At 43.5% G+C, this 17010-nt stretch overlaps 1 protein-coding gene and 1 long non-coding RNA gene across 5 annotated transcripts in view; both read right to left on the minus strand.

The window, feature by feature from the left end:
• SMG6 (SMG6 nonsense mediated mRNA decay factor) overlaps positions 1-17010 on the minus strand; it is a 247592-nt gene that overhangs the window by 145656 nt on the left and 84926 nt on the right. The window lies entirely within an intron of this gene.
• LOC134738653 (uncharacterized) lies at positions 6688-10189 on the minus strand. The gene is made up of 2 exons (XR_010124569.1): positions 9765-10189; positions 6688-9155 (listed from the first exon to the last, which is right to left on the minus strand). It is a non-coding gene; the product is annotated as an uncharacterized LOC134738653 (long non-coding RNA).

The following is a 17010-nucleotide window of genomic DNA, read 5'->3' on the forward strand; positions in this document are numbered from 1 at the left end:
TTGTGAATATCCAGATCTGCACATTCAATTTGACTCTGCTCCAGAAACTCATCCCAAAATGGTTCCTCAAGGCCTTAGAATCCATGATCAATGTCCAAACCAAACTGCGAACGCAATGACTTCATCCAACCCCACCCACTGTGGTGCATCTAGTTTTAAAGTAGAGGTCAGGAGAATAATAAGCTAGACAAAGCAGTTATGCCAAGGAAGAAAGTGAGAAAGCAGCACTGAATGAAGGTGACTAGAAACGTGCTAAGGTGCCAGCTAGTCTCCTGACCTAGAAGCTGTGGAATGGACATACCTTTTAACAATAATGCTTCCAGCTGGGCATGGTGGCTCACGCCTATAATTCCAACACTTTGGGAGGCGAGGCAGGCGAATCACTTGAGCCCAGGAGTTCCTGGCCAGCCTAGGCAACGTGGCAAAACCTCAATTCTATTAAAAATACAAAAATTAGCCAGACGTGGTGGCATGTGCCTATAACCCCAGCTAATCAGGAGGCTGAAGTAGGAAGATCGCTTCAGCCTGGGAGGCAAAAGTTGCAGTGAGCTGAGATCATGCCACTACACTCTAGCCTGGGCAACAGAGTAAAACTCTGCCTTAATAATAATATAGCCCTTCCAAATTTGTACTCAGTTGCTGGACTGGTCAACTTGTCAATACACTTACCGAAACCAATATACATTGTTTGAAACCTGTATGTATCTAGTTTTTTTTTTTTTTTTTTTTTTTCTGAGACTGAGTCTCGCTTTGTCACCCAGGCTGGAGTGCAGTGGCGCGATCTCAGCTCACTGCAACCTCCGTGTCCCAGGATCAAACGATTCTCCTGCCTCAGCCTCCCAAGTAGCTGGGATTACAGGCGCCCACCACCATGTCTGGCTAATTTTTGTATTTTTAGTAGAAATTGAGTTTCACCATGTTGGCCAGCCTGGTCTCAAACCCCTGACCTCAAGTGATCCGTCCATCTTGGCCTCCCAAAGTGCTGGAATTACAGGCGTGAGCCACCATGCCTGGCCTGTATCTAATTTTAAACTAGATTAAAATTTTTTATATTTACTGTTTTATACCACAATTCACAAAAGATTTGTGACAACTTACAGCAAAATCACACAAAATAACATTAAAGTAGATTAGAGAATCAAGACCAAGAAAAAGGAAAAAATGTCAATCACATGGGTTAACAGCCTACCATAAACGGACTTAAAATTTGACTTAAAATTTCCCGTCAGCCAAAGCAAAAAAGGAAACACCAATAACTGTATATAGTTCTCATTATTAGAAAGGAATAAGTATATCAATTCTTCAGGAAAAACAACTCCTTTTTCTCAGCACTGAGTTCTAAAATAATTTTTTAAAGCATGGACTCTATGCAAGAGATATTATAGGAAAAAAGTGAACAATAACCTTACAAATATATAAATAAATATATATGTGTGTGTATATATATGTATGTATATATATGTTTTTTCTTCCCAGACAGACGCTAGCTCTGTCACCCAGGTTGCAGTACAGTGCCACAATCTCAGCTCGCTGCAACCTCTGCCTCCCGAGCTCAAGCAATTCTCGTGCCTCAGCCTCTTGAGTAGCTGGGACTACAGATGTGTGCCACCGTGTCTGGCTAATTTTTATATTTTTAGTAGAGGTGGCATTTAACCATGTTGGCCAGGCTGGTCTCAAACTCCTGACCTCAACTGATCCACCTGCCTTGGCCTCTCAAAGTGCTGCTATCATAGGCGTGAGCCATTGCACCCAGCCTGAAAATATTTTTTATAACACATAGCCTCTTATTACATGCTGTTAAAAGATACCCTAGAAACAGTATCCTAAAGTTATCTATATGGTGAGACAAAATACACATATATATACATAAAATTCTAAAAATATTTTTCCAAAACCCATATATAGGAATAAGTTATATATTGATAGATACATGGTGTTTTAAGAAGCTCTATAGGCCAGGTGCAGTGGCTCATGCCTATTAACCCCAGCACTTTGGAAGGCCGAGGCTGGAGAATCACTTGAGTCCAGCCTGGGCAACATAGCGAGACCCCATCTCTACAAAAAAATAAAAAATAAAATTAGTTGGGCAAGGTGGCATGCCCCTGTAGTTCCAGCTACTCAGGACGCTGAGGCAGGAGGATCACTTGAACCCAGGAGTTCAAGGCTGCAGTGAGCTATAATCACACCACTGCACTCTGGCCTGGGCAACAAAGCAAGATCTTGTCTCTAAAAAAAATAATAAAATTTGGCGGGGAGGAGTGGCTCATGCCTGTAATCACAGCACTTTAGGAGGCTGCCTGAGGTCAGGAGTTCGAGACCAGAGACCAGCGTGACCAACATGGTGAAACCCCCTCCCTACTACAAGTACAAAAATTAGCTGGATGTGGTGGGGCATGCCTGTAATCCCAGCTACTTGGAAGGCTGAGGCAGGAGAATTGCTTGAACCCTGAAGGCGGAGGTCACAGTGAACTGAAACTGTGCCAGTACACTCCAGCCTGGGCAACAGAGTGAGACATCTTCTCAAATAATAATAATAACGATAATGATAATAATAAAACAAATTAAGATGAAAGTAAAATATTTTTTAAAAAGATGTATAAAACTAAATTAAAGTAACACTAAGTCAGGCACGGTGGCTCATGCCTATAATCCCAGCACTTTGGGAAGCCAGGGCAGGCAAATCACTGGAGGCCAGGAGTTCAAGACCATCCTGGTCAACATGGTGAAATCTTGTCTCTACTAAAAACACACACACACACACACACACACACACACACACAAAATTAGCAGGCATGGTGGTGCATGTCTATAATCCTAGCTACTCAGGAGACTGAGGCATGAAAATCACTTGAACTCAGGAATCGGAGGCTGCAGTGAGCTGAGGCTCAGATGGCGCCACTGCACTCCAGCCTGGGCAACAGAGCAAGACTGTGACTCAAAAAAACAAAACACAACAAACAACCCCACTAAATTAGAAAATGATCAGTTTTATTTCAAAATTATCCATGATGGGTTTCTCTAAATAGAGGGATCCCTGCTATCTAATGCAGTTGTTTAGTCAACATTCTGTATATGACACCTCTGACTAAGGGTCAGAGAAACCCAAATGCAAAAATGCTTTACAGCTGATGATGAACGATCAATCCAGAATGAGGAATGAAGAATTCTAAAGTCCTAAAGAAAAACTCTCGATAAATGAGAGAGTGACATACACTAGAAAAGATTGTTTTAAAAAGACCAATGATATATTAAAATATATGTAATTAAATATATACATATATAAACACAAATCTATGGATATAAAGGGGGAATTGTCTAGATTGTAAAATTTAATTTAGGCACATTTTTGGAATATTTCTACAACAAAAAGTATAACAGTATGCTATAAAGCAAGGGGATTTAAAATCTACATTTATATTTTAACACTGGTCCCGAGAACAAAGCTCCATAAATGTGGGATTAGCAACCCCCTGCCAAACAGTTTTTAAAGCACCAGTTCAACTTTATTTTCTTGGTGAGATTTCCTCCATTTAGAGCATAGAACTGACCTGCTTCTGCCTGGCTCAAAAGACCTAACGGGTTTATTTACAGACCATTGCCTTGCTTCTTTAAAAGGGCCCCACACTTGCCGGGTGCAGTGGCTCACGCCTGTAATCCAAGCACTTTGGGAGGCCAAGGTGGGAGGATGGCTTAAGCCCAGGAGTTCCAGGCTGCAGTGAGCGATGTTCGTGCCACCGCACTCCAGCCTGGGTGACAGAGGGAGACCGCGTCTCTCTCAAATAAATAAATAAAGAAAGGGTCCCACATCAAAAGATGGTGAATGACCACAGTCAAGAAACAAAATAGCAAACCTGCCTCCACACTCCTGAATGGCCGTTCTCCTACTCCCTCTCTCCACAGTTTACGTCTTTCCTCTCCCTTGCCTAAGTCCTTCCTTCAAGATCCAGCATGTATCACACCTGCACTACAGGCCTCCTCCTCTGGATTCTGGCAGTATTTCTACCTGTAACAATCACCAGGTACGTGGGCTCCCAGCTGTCCTCGTACAGGATTTACAATTCACCAAGCTGCCCCACTAGCCTAGAAATCCCAACAGGGTGGGGTCCACAGCACAGACCCCACCAAATCTGAAGTGCTTACTGCAGCGCCTGGGTGTTGAAGCTGATCTGAACTGTACTTCACATGGTGCTGAACCAATTCGTTTCTTTATATTCACACAGTCAGCATTCACCAAGTGGCTACTACAAGTAAGGATCTGTGCTGGGCACTTAGTTTTTGAAGATAAATCAGACATAAACTGGACCTTCAAGGAGCTGAAGTGTAACAGGACTTGCTTATGCTATCAACTATAAATCAAAGAAGAAAGTGAAAAATCTCTTAAGAAGTTTAAAGAGGCATGAAATGATGTGAATGATGAAACTCACTGTTGATACAGTTTGGACAGAAAAAGCCTGCAAACATGAATATAAAACCACTTAAAATTATGGTACACACATATAGTGGAATACATAGGCATTAAAAAGAGTAACATGTCCAGGTGCGGTGGCTCATGCCTGTAATCCCAGCACTTTGGGAGGCCAAAGTGGGTGGGTTGCCTGAGCTCGGGAATTCGAGACCAGCCTCGGCAACAAAGTGAGACTCCATCAAAATTAGCTGGGCATGGTAGCATGTGTCTGTGGTCCCGGATACTGGGGAGATGAGGTGGGAGGATGGGTTAAGCCCAGGAGGAGGAGGTTGCAGTGAGCCGAGATCACCCCACTGCATTCCAACCTGGATGACAGAGGGAGACCTTGTCTCAAAAAACAAAACAAAACAAAAGAGTAAGATGTAAGACAGCTCTATTTGTTTTCTGGTTTTGTATTGAGATGGAGTCTCCCTCTGCTGCCTAGGCTGGAGTGCAATGGCGCCATCTCAGCTCACTGCAACCTCTGTCTCCCGGGTTTAAGAGATCAGCCTCCCAAGTAGCTGGGATTACACGTGCACGCCACCACGCCCAGCTAAAATTTTTTTTTTTTTGAGGCGGAGTCTTGCTCTGTTGCCTAGGCCAGAGTGCAGTAGCGTGATCTCGGCTCTGCAACCTCCACCTCCCAGGTTCAAGGGATTCTCCTGTCTCAGCCTCCCGAGTAGCTGGGACTACAGGTGTGTGCCACCATGCCTGGCTAACTTTTGTATTTTTAGTAGAGATGGAGTTTCACCATGTTGGCCAGGCTGGTTGAACTCCTGGCCTCACGTGATCTGCCCACCTTGACCTCCCAAAGTGCTAGGATTACAGGCATGAGCCACTGCGCCCAATCTAAATTTTTGTATTTTTAGTAGAGATGGAGTTTCACCATGTTGGCCAGGCTGGTCTCAAACTCCTGACCTTAATGACCCACCGGCCTTAGCCTCCCAAAGTGCTGGGATTACAGGCGTGAGCCACTGTGCCCGGCCAAGATAGCTCTATTTGTGAAAATATATGTATACAAAAGTGACAGAACAATTAAAGCTACCATTTACTACTGAACGCTTACTATATGCCAGGCAGGGAAGAGGCGCAGAGAGGCAAGCAATATGCAGAAAACAGAGATACAGAAAGAGGCCTTCACTGAGACCTTCACTGAGACTTGTTCTCAGCTAAAGAAAGGCACTTTCCCCAAATCACCGCACCTTCCCAGGTAACCCACATCCAACTACTTGGTGGGGGGAGAGAGGGGGTATAAAGATTCAGCCCCTTTGACCCAATTTGGGAGTACTCCGAAGGGTTAGCCTAGGTCCAGAGCTCCTTGCAGGACTGGGTAAGCCCTTTGTTATAGCTGCAACACCGTTCAATTTCTCCCTCTGCCCCAATCCAGCTTCCTGCATGCAAATATCCATCTTAAGAGTTTGCTTCCTGGGGGGAACCTGACAAGTGAGGGAGAGGATGAACCTTTTTCTTTTCTTTTTTTTTTAAGAGATGGGGTCTTGTTATGTTGCCCAGTTTGGCCTCAAACTTCTGGGCTCAAGCGATCTTCTTTCCTCAGCCTCTTGAGTAGCTAGGACTACTGGTGTGCATTACTGTAAACCAGCTATGGATGAGTCAATTTTGAATAAGCTTGTGATTCCAGGTGAAAATATACAACAAAAAGTTAGAAATGTGGGCCAAAGTTCATGAAAAAGATCAGGGCAGTAAAGAAATTTTGGGGAGAATGCACAGAGATGACAGTCGAAACGACAAGATTTTACAACATACCAATGGGGAAAGAGAAAGAGGAGGGCAAAGGTAGTATCTTTAGTTAATGCTGATATATTGGATGCTGCACGAGAAAGAGGAAACCCAAGAAACAGGCAGAGAGGATGAGCAAACAGAGAGAAAACAGATACAGCATTTCTGGAAATGCTGTCTGCAGCCAACAAAGGCAAAAGCTTAAAAAAAAAAAAAAGCAAGCTAAGAGCTAAGAAGAAAGACACATAATGAGTGCTTAACAAACCCTAACTGAGTGGGATACATGACCTGCAGGATGCTCAGCTTTTAAACCTAGGTAAGCCAAAACATGGATTAGCTTCTGCTTGAGCAATCTGGAAGAAATCCCCTTCTGAAAGGCTTCTTTCAAGAGCATTCCCAAGGATCTCCTGAACAAACTGCCGGGGTACTTGAGAAGGATCACCATGCTTGCCTACCAAATTCCAACCTCAGTCAAACCGATGGACTTTCAAATATACAGAACTTCCTGCAGGAGCTGGATTTTATTTTAAAAAAAAAGAAAAAGAAAAAAGATACATAGAACATGCTATAACAGGATGTCTCAGACTGGACAACAGTTCAAAGGTGAAACAAAAAAAGAAGTTAACAATCATAAAAAATAAGAAAAAATACATAGACGAATTCTAATACATATATAGATTTTTGCTTCAGAACATTTTTTGGGAGGTAAACATTTTTAACAATAGCAACATCATCACTGCCTTGAAGGAAAATAAGTAACTCTTCTTAGCCTTGGCACCCTAAAGAAAATAACAAAAAGGTGTTATTTGGGCCGGGCGCGGTGGCTTACGCCTGTAATCCTAACACTTTGGGAGGCCAAGGTGGGCAGATCACGAGGTCAGGAGATCGAGACCATCCTGGCTAACATGGTGAAACCCCGTCTCTACTAAAAATACAAAAAATTAGCCGGGCGTGGTGGTGGGCGCCTGTAGTCCCAGCTACTCGGGAGGCTGAGGCAGGAGAACGGCGTGAACCCGGGAGGCGGAGCTTGCAGTGAGCCGAGATTGTGCCACTGCACTCTAGCCTGGGTGACAGAGTGAGACTCCATCCAATTAAAAAAAAAAACACAAAAAACAACAACAACAACAAAGGGGGCGTTATTTGACCTTCAGTCTTGGCTGGAGTAAACAGAAAGTAGTTTACCTTCTACGCAGAGAAGGAATATACATTCTGTTACTGTGCCCAACACGACTACGCCATATTCTTCACTGACTCATTGACTTTCCCTGTTTCCCTCCGGGTGTGGCTGGGGGTCCCCACACCCACATCTCTCGCTCCAACTCTTCCTGCCCAACCTGCCAATCAAAAGCCAAGGCTCCAAGCACCACAGACTCCCCAAGAGCCAGTGTGGTTATATTTCCCGCAGAGATCTGAGAACCTGCTGGGGCTCCAGAAGTCAGTACCAATTTCAAATCTGATCAGCATCTCTGAAAGTCACAGTTACCATATAGCTGAATATTTTTTCATAAATTTAACGCCAGCGTGTCTGTGTTTGGAAACTTTGAAAATACATGTTGTATGGTTTACTGCACTGGAAAAGGTGCCAACAGAGTTTCAAAGGAAGGGAAGTGTATAACTGTTTCCTTTCAAATCCATTTTCCAATGGGATCCATTCAGGGAAAAGGCTGGAACTAACTAAAACATTATTAAAACTGTTATGGAAAGAGACAGGGAGATGGAAAAAGATAGACCCAAAAAAGTGAAATACATAAGCAAGAGTGAGACAGACAAAGGAGGAAAAAGAAAGGGGATCTGGGCAGAGAGACAGGTTGGACAGGGAAATGGGGTGAGATGGAGTTTTGTCTGGCAGTTGCTGTTCGTGGTTTTATATTGCTGCAGATCAATCGATCAGGACTGCAGTGCTGCTGGCCCAGTGGCACAAGACAAACCACAGAGTTGGCTTTACGTTCGACACTTGCGAACTGCTGACCTTCAGTTTTCAAACCAAAAATATTCTTTGGGAAACAGTAATACCAGGTTCAGTCCAACCCGTCAAGAGAAAACAAGGACTACTAACCTGAAGTAACACCCTATTCAGTTACATCAGGCACCAATCCTTCATAGGCCATCAACCAGGGATGTCTGCAAACCTGAAACCACACCCTACCAAGCTAACTCCAGGTTCTGACTCAACCAACTAGGCAGTGATAACCAGGAATGCTCAAATAAGTGACACGGTGTTTCAAAATTGGCTTAACCGGGACCTACTCAAGCGGGAAGGCCAGTCCACACTCACAGAGCCAGAAACACAGCAACGCTTTCTGAGGTCACAGGTGCATGACTCCAGTGGAATCTGCAATGCTCAGGGCAGGGTTTCGCGCTGCCTCACAAAGCCATTACATTTCTAGACAAAGAATTAACAGCTTGTAGTGAGTTGGTTATCTGTTATTTCTTGCTGAATTCATCTAAGCTAGCATGATGCTAAAATTTATCGCCTAAGCTGGGATACTTCTGAGAGTGAAGGGGTGTGCTATGAGTAATTCATCAATAGCATCCATCCCTGGGCAAACCAGGACTTACAGTCACCCTGGCCTAAACCATAGGATCTTTTTTCTTCTTTGGGTCAGTATTATAAAACTCTACCTCAGAAGAACCTTTTCAAGAGGCAGAACTGCTCTGCTGAGTGCCAAAGCACTTTCTTTTTGAGCTCCTCCACTGGAGAGGTAAACAAATCAATTAAGTTAACTACAAAAACTAACAAGAAAGATTGAGCTGACAATCAGGATTCTGGAGGAGCTCAAAATTCCAAGCAGCAGCTTCAGAGGAGAAGGGAAATGTGCCACAGATGGAGCTGTGGAGGCTGATCCACCCGGCCTCTCAGTGCTAGGCCCTGATGCCGCAGCCAGCTTCAAACAACAGAATGCAGGGCGGGCAGACGTTGGTGCGAGTTTGCTGAGTTCCAGGCCATCATTCTTGAGGGTGTAATAACCATGGGCTGTAGCACACATGTTGAGGGATGAGGGAAAAAAATAAACAGAGAGACAAAAGAATGAGGATGCACTGCCAATTTCAATTGTGCAGCTTTTATTTTTAAATGCTTATCAAGCTGAGAGAGAGCAGAGTTCTTGGAAAACAAGGTTTCCTTTTTTCCAACGCCAGGGTAAAACACCCTCAAGGATGGGCACTGCACAGACTATAACAACAAGGAACGTGGCTTTGCATCCTCCCAGCAACGAAGTCTACCACGGGTCCCACGCCACTCTGATTTCGGCTCAGCCGAGAACTTGAAATAACAAGCCCACTGCCTCTGGTAAAAACTGCTCTTTTAAAATTTTTTATTAATCTCCAAACTGGCTGTGTTAGAATTACAGCCCATTACCTACCAACTCTCTTCACTAATAAAATAAATTTGTAAAAGGCCTAATTACTACTTTTACTGAACTACACTGTTTGGGGATCAAGTACAGGAAGCTGAGAGCTCAACCCCTTGTCAGCCAGGGGATGATGGGGAGAGGACTGGGGGACCTAGAGTCACTAGCAGGAACATAAGGCCCAGAGATAAGTCTCAGAACCCATGCCCAAAAAGAAACAAAAGGTCACTAACCCTGTTTTTGTTCTCAACGGCTCCACGAGGATCCATGCCATCATGGCACTTTGGGAGGCCTGTCACGAGTTACACAGGCCTAGGCTGCCCACGCCCCAGCTCAGCAGAAAAAGAGAATTGCAATCCAAGTCAGACAGATCCTGCCTGGACTCTCCGCAGAGAGCCTGGAGAGTCTGACCAGCAAAGAAACAGCAATCTTCCCACCTACCCCACTCTTATTCCCCCACCCCAATCCAGTCTTCTGAAGAAGAAAAACAAACAACAAAGCAGGCAGTTGCACAAGAGCTGCAAAGTGAAGGCGAGGTGGACAGCAACGGCTTCTCGGCTGTGCCCTGTATCTCTTCCCAGAACACTGATGACAAAGCTGGAGACATTACTCACATGCTGAGCCAGTCAGCCCCTCACCCAGGGCTGGTGCTGAGAAGTCTGACTAGAAACCGGCAGTCAACATTGACACACTCATTTATAATAAAAGGTGTATATTAAACAAACTAGTCAAATCCTTAAACAAAAAGTAAGGGCAAAATGTGACTGTCATTCTTAATTGTCCGTGCAAAATCCTCCCGGTTAAATTCCATGTGTCTCCTGGACTTTGATAAATGTTATTTCTCCTCTCAAGAACATGAACAGAGATACCGCTGTCGAAGTAGCTCTCTTGGAAAGAAACCTGATAAGAAAACCTGCTATGGCAGGTGAGTGAAACCTGTGAGGGACACCATTTTGGGGGATGACCAGACTGGAACATAATATTTCACTGAGGCAGAGGGGTCTGTGGTTACTTTCTGCATGCCACATGTCTAGCCCTAAAGAACTGAGGAATGCTCTCGACAGGAAAAATACAGCAGCCAATGCTGCGATACCAAAGCCACAACTCCACGGGGCCCTGGAGCCTCTCAAACTAAGCTGCCAGCTAGGGAGCTAACACCAGCTTTGGATAAAACACAGCTCTGGTACAGTAATTAATTTTTTTCTTAACTAGGATTACATTAATTTTCAAGAACTAATGGAGTCCAGCTGTAACGTGAAGAGTGGCTGCTGATGCACAAAGGCACTTGTGCGTACATTATAAACACGCGCACACACACACAGACCTATAAAAAGGATCTACTATAACAGGATATTTTTAGTTTCTACAATGCTGCACTAAAAATACAGTCCCGGCTGATACATCATGGCAGAACTATTCTCTCTCTGTCCCTTCAGGAACAGTTTAAAACATTTATTTTTGTTTCCTTTTGCGATGGTCAGAGTAGAGAGAGAAAATAGCAACTCATTGATAAGAGGAAACGAGACAGACATGAAAAATTGAAAACTACCTAAAAACTCATGGAGAGGTTTATTTTATTAGTTCTTAATAAATATCTTGCAGATTTCCTCAGGAAATACACCAGATCACATGTAAAATAGTTTGATACTGATGTCAACTGCATCAACATATGAAGTCTATTAGGGTGAAGCCGCAGCAGGGTGATCAGCGCGCTGAAAAACTCCACAGTACTTGTGTGGGGGGGGGGATCTCACGGCCTTCCAAATTCTTCGAGAGGTAAAAAAGTCAGCCAAGACGCAGAGAGAGAAAGAGAGAGAAAAAAAGATCCCACATCCTGCTTTCAGCTGCCAGCAATGTGAAGTGCCCAGAGATTAATTCTACGTCTGGCCTGGAAATGCGACTTTAAAGCATGAGGGAGGGGAGTGAGGGTGGGTGGGGGGTGGCGAGGAGGAAAGAGGAAAGAGAAGGGCAGGCTAACCGAGGCTGGCAGCAGGCCACCAACCCCCTCCCAAGCCATGTTTCAATGCAGACAGAAGTAAACCCCTATAGACAGCAGCGCCTCAGCCTGCCAGGGCCTTACACCAGCTGCAGTGCATCTCGAGCTCTCCCTCAGCCCTGAGTGCAGATGTTCCCCGCAGCATCACTTCCGCTACACTTTTAAAGAAACAGCGCACACACAGAGGTTTTTCTGCCTCTTCCCAATAGGCAGAAATTTTTGGCCTTCAGGGATCTCGGGCAAAGCGGAAACTCGGATGGCAGGTACCACGATGGTTAAGCAGCTACCCCAATCTCCCTTGGAAGGGACCAACCAAGGTATCCAAGGAATGGGGTCAAGAGCATTAGTGAGGTAATAGGAATTTCTTTACAGATTTGGCTTTCTATTGTCTTCAGAGGGAGAGAGAGAGGTCCCCACAGTTTGGGGCTAAGAAAAGGGGTAAAAAAGTAGGCTAAAGATTTAAACCGTGATTTCTCAAAGCAGTCTACTGTAACATTACCATCTCAAAGGGATTCTGATGACTTCATCATCATGGAAGTCTTACAGAATTTTTTAAAAATATAATTGTAAGGTATTAACATTTTGCAAGGCACAATTACTTACCTATAAGACATAATTTTTTTAAATCAACAATCTGTTAATTTCTTATTTGCCTAAACTCATTTTATACATTCTCAGACCTTAGAAAATCAATCAATCAATCACTGATTAGGCACCTAACTTTTTCAAAATGTCTGGCCCTTTTTTGTGAGAATAAGCATCTAATTTTGGAGTTAGCCTTGAACATTGTTAGGAATTTGCTAAAATATTATATAGTCTCTTGTCCCCATGGAGACATACTCTAGTTGAGGGATTTATGCATTTTATGAAGCTAAAATAATTGCATTTTCAAAATGAGCTAAATATTCCCTAATTGATCTATCAGGTTGTTAGTTCTGGAATGAAGGAAGAGTTAGAAGAATCAGTAATGTCAAAAGAAAACAAGATAACTGGTATACCCTCAAAACCTAAGTTGCTTCTTTTGAAATTCAAGTTCAAAATAAGAAACAGAATCTTCCCTTATGGGAAGGGGAGAAATACCGGCAATCAGTGGTGAACATACTATGCCAAGAAAGTTCAATTCAACAAACATTTATTAAATGTCTTCCATCCACAAGGTACTGGATGTAAAAACAGGTTTGGAAATGGTTAAGTAATTTGCATAACAGCAAATAAACAATCAGAATTAGAACCTAGTTTTATCTAATTTCAAATATTTCTTATCATAATTTTTAAAAATACATTTATTGCTAAAGTATTGTGATAATTACAGGAAACTACAAAAATATAGAGAAAAAAGAAAATTTAAAACATGTTTGATTCTACCATCTTAGAGAATCATGGATAAGTTTTGATGGATATCCATCAGTCTATTAAAATTAATATATGTATAATATGTATTATTTTACCAAAATGTGATCAATTGCAAAGTTCATAACCATGAAGCCACACGGTCTTCAGAAAAAGCAGAGATCACATTTCTGGCAGCTGACCACCCCATACTTCCAACCACCAGAAAACAGAAAAGTCACGGTCCAACTCTAAACTGGGCAGGATTTTTCTATTCCATCTTTACACTTCTCTCTGAACTCTTTAAAGCAAAGAAATTTCAAAAACATCTCATTACCCTCTACCCTCCTCCTGCACATCACCTAGAGCCCAAGATAGCCAAGTGCACTGGCTCCCCTCAGCCACCTTCCACAGTGCTCCCAGAGCCAAAGAATAAACAATGAAAAGGACCGCCGGGCACTGTGGCTCACGCCTGTAATCTCAGCACTTTGGGAGGCCAAGGCAGGCGGATAACAAGGTCAAGAGACGGAGACCATCCTGGCCAACACGGTGAAACCCCGTCTCTACTAAAAATAAAAAAAATCAGCCAGGTGTGGTGGTGCACGCCTGTAGTCCCAGCTACTCGGGAGGGCAAGACAGGAGAATCGCTTGAACCCGGGAGGCGGAGGTTGCAGTGAGCCGAGATTGTGCCACTGCACTCCAGCTTGGGCGACAGAGCGAGACTCAGTCTCAAAAAAAAAAACAAAACAAACAAACAAACAAAAAAACAATGAAAAGGACCATCAGAGATTATGGGTAACGCCTGTATTTAAATGTCTGGCTGAGTATGGCACCCTGAGCCCCACAGACAGCCTACTCTCTTGCTGTTCAGCTCAATAGATAGTTTAATCCAAGAGCTTTTACTCCAATAGAATGATATGCTTCTCCCATAACATTCTGTTAGGGTGCAGACAATTCATTCGTTAGCAAAAAAATAAGATAACCAAACAGGCCAGGCGCAGTGGCTCACACCTGTAATCCTAGCACTTTGGGTGGCTGAGGCGGGCAGATCACGAGGCCAGGAGATCGAGACCGTCCTGGCTAACACGGTGAAACCCCGTCTCTACTAAAAATACAAAAAATTAGCCGGACATGGTGGCGGGCACCTGCAGCCCAGCTACTCAAAGGCTGAGGCAGGAGAATGGTGTGAACCCGGGAGGCGGAGCTTGCAGTGAGCCTAGATCGCACCATTGCACTCCAGCCTGAGAGACAGAGCGAGACTCCGTCTCAAAAAAAAAGATAACCAAATAAGGAAACCACATTCTTTCCTCCCTGTAATGGCAAACCAACAAGACTGATCACCTACGTACCTATGCCAACCTTCCAAGCTTGAGCTACTCATCACCTGAGGTGCTGGCATGTCATCACATGAGGTGAGGTGAAAGGTTTAACCCTGACAATGTAGTCCATGACGACTCCAAACTTACTCACTCAGAGTGATGTATAAAAATAAGCTAGTTACCCACAGAATGCACAACACCAAGAGTGAACCCTAATGTAAACTACGAACTTTGGGTGATGATGTGTCAATACAGGTTCACTGACTGTCACAAATGTCCCACTCTGGTGTGGGATATTGATAGCAGAGAAGTTTTTATGTTGTGGGGGATAAGAGGTACATGGGAATTTTATGTATATTCTGTTCAATTTTGCTGTGAACACAAAACTGCTTTAAAATGTAAAGTCTATTTTTAAAAAGGACAGGTTTTATTCTGCCATTTATTCAACAAATACATGAAGGCCTACATTGTGCCAAAGACTGTAAAAAATTTAAAATGCTTAATGCGGCCAGGCACGGTGGCTCATGCCTGTAATCCCAGCACTTTGGGAGGTGGAGGTGGGTGGATCCCCTGAGGTCAGGAGTTTGAGACCAGCCTGGCCAACAAGACAAAGCCCCATCTCTGCTAAAAATACAAAAATCAGCCACACGTGGTGGTGGGCACCTATAGTCCCAGCTACATCGAAGGCTGAGGCAGGAGAATAGCTTCAACCCGGGAGGTGGAGGTTGCAGTAAGCCGAGATCGCACCAACACACTCCAGCCTGGGCGACAGAGCAAGACTCTGCCTCAAAAATAAAAAACAAAATAAGATCAGATAAATAAAATGCTTAATGTCTACAGGAAGGTGGTTGCTGGACATTCTCAAACACTGCTAAAAGTGTAAGCTGGCACACCTTCTTCAAAAAATAACCTAGGTCGGGTGCAGTGGCTCATGCCTATAACCCCAGCGCACTTTGAGAGGCCAAGGTGAGAGGACTGCTTGAGCCCAGGAGTTTGAGGCCAGCCTGGACAACATAGTGAGGCCTCATCTCTGCGAAATATTTGAAAATCAGATGGGCGTGGTAGCACGTGCCTGTAGTCCCATCTACCTGGGAGGCTGAGTTGGGAGGATTGCTTGAGCCTAAGAAGAAGCTTGAGGCTGCAGTGAACTATGACCACACCACCGCACTCCAGCCTAGGTGACACAGAGCAAGACCCTTTATCAAAAACAAAAACAAAAACAAAAACAGAAACAAAGAAAAGAAAAAGAAAAAAGAAAGAAAAAATAATCTAGCATCATGTATCAAAAGTATTAAGATGCCAAAACCCTTTCACCCAACAACCGAATTTCTAAAAATATAGTATTTATTTATTTATTTGAGACAGGGTCTGGCTGTGTTGCCTAGGCTGGAATGCAATGGCATGATCTCGTCTCACTGCAACCTCCAACCCCTGGGCTTAAGCCATTCTCCCGTATCATTTTCCCCAGTAGCTGGGACTACAGACATGTACCACCACACCCAGCTAATTTTTGTATTTTTTGTAGAGATGGGGTTTTGCCATGTTGCCCAGGCTGGTCTCAAACTCCTGGGCTCAAGTGATCTGCCTGCATGATTACAGGCATAAGCCACCATGCTTGGCCTATTCTAATAAAATAACATGAAACGCAGACAAAAATTTTATGTACAAAGATGTTAATTACAGCATTATTTATAATACCAGAAACCTGACAAGAAAATGTTCAAAAAGAGGGTAATGATTAAATGAATGTTAACATATTCATGTGAAGCCAAGCTCAGTGGCTCATGCCTGTAATCCCAAGACTTTGGGAGGCCGAGGAAGGAGGATCACTTGGGCCCAGGAGTTTGAGACTAGCTTGGGCAACACAGTGAGACCCTGTCTCCACAAAAAATAAAAAATTAGCTGAGTGTAGTGGCATGCGCTTGTAGTCCCAGCTACTTGGGAGGCTGAGACAGGAGGATCACTTGAGCCCAAGAGTTCGAGGCTGCAGCGAGCTATGATCATGCCACTGTACTCCAGCCTGGGCAACACAGTGAATATACATAACAATAAAAACATTCATATGAGAACGTGATTCAGTTTATATTAGGTTGGTACAAAAGCAATTGCACTTTTTGCCATTACTATTATTTGTATGTAAATTACAAATGTTTACAAAGAATTTTATAGCTTTGTATACTTGTAAGTAAAAATAGTAGAATCAAACACTGTATAGTCAGTATCTTTTCAACTGTGTAAAAACTCCTTGAATATTTATACATCGTATAGGAAAGAATGTCACTGCCAGAAGTTGGTTTCTACTTTATCTTTTTTAGTACTTTCAATGAAACTCAAAATGTTAAATTCTTTAAAAAAAATCATTTAGTTCACATAAATAGGACAGAATTGCTCCAGTAAGGTAAGTGTAAAAATATGATATATGAGTAGGGAAATAAAAAAGTATTTCTACTTAGGAAGAAAGGACAGAGAGTAAAAGATGAAAGATTCAAGAGATCAGAAAGGACTGAACTTACGCTGTTCTATAGAAATTTACTTTCCAGAGCGCCAATGATATTTACTCCAGGGTTAAGAGCTGATATGGTTTGGATTGTGTCTCCACTCAAATCTCATGTTGAATTGTAATTTCCAGTGCTGGAGGTGGGGCCTGGTGGGAGGTGACTGCATCATGGGGTGGTTTCTGACGGTTTAGCACCATCCTCCTGGTGCTGTCTCCTGATGGAGCTCTCGGGGTCTCTGGTTGTTTGAAAGTCTGCAGCCCCTCCCCCTTCACTCTCTTCCTCCTGCTCCAGCTATGGAAGACGTGCCTCCTTCCTCTTTCCCTTCCACCATGATTGT

Source organism: Pongo pygmaeus, chromosome 19, assembly GCF_028885625.2.
Source record: "Pongo pygmaeus isolate AG05252 chromosome 19, NHGRI_mPonPyg2-v2.0_pri, whole genome shotgun sequence".
Lineage (NCBI taxonomy): Eukaryota > Metazoa > Chordata > Mammalia > Primates > Hominidae > Pongo > Pongo pygmaeus.